Below are 2,500 nucleotides of genomic sequence, written 5' to 3'. Positions count from 1 at the left end.
TGAGTAATTGCTCGTTAGTCGCGCTTCACAGACTTCATCAAACCGGATTAAGTGATCACATTCGGCTTATTTGGAGTTGAGGTTTCAGAAAATGTTCTGGCAGCGCCGGATTCCTGCGAATGGATTTCCAATTAATCACCATCTATTTATGTGAATACAAGCGATTTATTTATACAAATACCACTCGGTGCGGCGCTGACCCGACGGATCCGCCAGCTGCGCTCGTTGCATAGTTAGCCAATGTGTTCATCATTCCTCATACGGTATTAAAGGGGAACTACTCCCTGAAAAATACATTCTCTAAACACAATAGGTAAATCTAAACACTTTTCTTATATACAGATAGCTAGAATCTCAGCCATAAAGCAGGGCAGGACTGCTGCTTACAATGGGGGGGATCAGATAGGATCTGTGCCACTGTGACAGAATGCTCTGTTATACAGATAGCTAGAATCTCAGCCATAAAGCAGGGCAGGACTGCTGCTTACAATGGGGGGGGATCAGATAGGATCTGTGCCACTGTGACAGAATGCTCTGTTATACAGATAGCTAGAATCTCAGCCATAAAGCAGGGCAGGACTGCTGCTTACAATGGGGGGGATCAGATAGGATCTGTGCCACTGTGACAGAATGCTCTGTTATACAGATAGCTAGAATCTCAGCCATAAAGCAGGGCAGGACTGCTGCTTACAATGGGGGGGATCAGATAGGATCTGTGCCACTGTGACAGAATGCTCTGTTATACAGATAGCTAGAATCTCAGCCATAAAGCAGGGCAGGACTGCTGCTTACAATGGGGGGATCAGATAGGATCTGTGCCACTGTGACAGAATGCTCTGTTATACAGATAGCTAGAATCTCAGCCATAAAGCAGGGCAGGACTGCTGCTTACAATGGGGGGGGGGGGGGGATCAGATAGGATCTGTGCCACTGTGACAGAATGCTCTGTTATACAGATAGCTAGAATCTCAGCCATAAAGCAGGGCAGGACTGCTGCTTACAATGGGGGGGATCAGATAGGATCTGTGCCACTGTGACAGAATGCTCTGTTATACAGATAGCTAGAATCTCAGCCATAAAGCAGGGCAGGACTGCTGCTTACAATGGGGGGGGGGGGGGATCAGATAGGATCTGTGCCACTGTGACAGAATGCTCTGTTATACAGATAGCTAGAATCTCAGCCATAAAGCAGGGCAGGACTGCTGCTTACAATGGGGGGATCAGATAGGATCTGTGCCACTGTGACAGAATGCTCTGTTATACAGATAGCTAGAATCTCAGCCATAAAGCAGGGCAGGACTGCTGCTTACAATGGGGGGATCAGATAGGATCTGTGCCACTGTGACAGAATGCTCTGTTATACAGAGAAGAGGAGACAGTAGAAGATGGAGCAAGATGAAAGACAGTAGGGCAAGATTGAGACAGTAGGGCAAGATGGAGACAGTAGGGCAAGATGGATGACAGTAGGGCAAGATGGAGACAGTAGGGCAAGATGGAGACAGTAGGGCAAGATGGAGACAGTAGGGCAAGATGGGGACAGTAGGGCCAAGATGGAGACAGTAGGGCAAGATGGAGACGTAGGCAAGATGGAGAACAGTAGGGGACAAGATGGGGACAGTAGGGCAAGATGGAGACAGTAGGACAAGATGGGGACAGTAGGGCAAGATGGAGACAGTAGGACAAGATGGGGACAGTAGGGCAAGGATGGGGACAGTATAGGGCAAGATGGAGACAGTAGGGCAAGATGGAGACAGTAGGACAAGATGGGGACAGTAGGGCAAGATGGGGACAGTAGGACAAGATGGGGACAGTAGGGCAAGATGGAGACAGTAGAACAAGATGGGGACAGTAGGGCAAGATGGGACAGTAGGGCAAGATGGAGACAGTAGGGCAAGATGGAGACAGTAGGGCATGATGGAGACAGTAGGGCAAGATGGAGACAGTAGGCAGAGTGGAGACAGTAGGGCATGATGGAGAACAGTAGGGCAAGATCGAGACAGTAGGGCCAAGATGGAGGAGCAGTGAGGACAAGATGGAGACAGTTAGACAGAGATTAGGGGACAGTAGGGCAAGATGGAGACAGTAGGGCAAGATGAGACGTAGGGCATAGATGGAGACAGTAGGGCAAGTATGGAGAACAGTAGGGCAAGATGGAGACAGTAGAGGCATGATGGAGACACAGTAGGGCAAGATGGAGATGCAGTAGGGCAAGATGGAGACAGTAGGGAGAAGATGGAGACAGATAGGGCAAGATGGAGACAGTTAGCGGGCAAGAGGAGACAGTAGGAGCAAAGATGGAGACAGTAGGGCAAGATGGGAGACAGTAGGGCAAGATGGAGACAGTAAGGGCAAGATGGAGACAGTAGGGAAGATGGGGACAGTTAGAGGGCAAGATGGAGGGACCAGTAGGACAGATGGAGACAGTAGGGCAAGATTGAGACAGTCACAAGATGGAGACAGTAGATGAGACAGTAGGGCAAGCATTGGAACAATCTCTCTG

Source organism: Xenopus tropicalis, chromosome 4 (assembly GCF_000004195.4).
Source record: "Xenopus tropicalis strain Nigerian chromosome 4, UCB_Xtro_10.0, whole genome shotgun sequence".
Lineage (NCBI taxonomy): Eukaryota > Metazoa > Chordata > Amphibia > Anura > Pipidae > Xenopus > Xenopus tropicalis.
Note: the sequence above shows the minus strand (reverse complement) of the source record.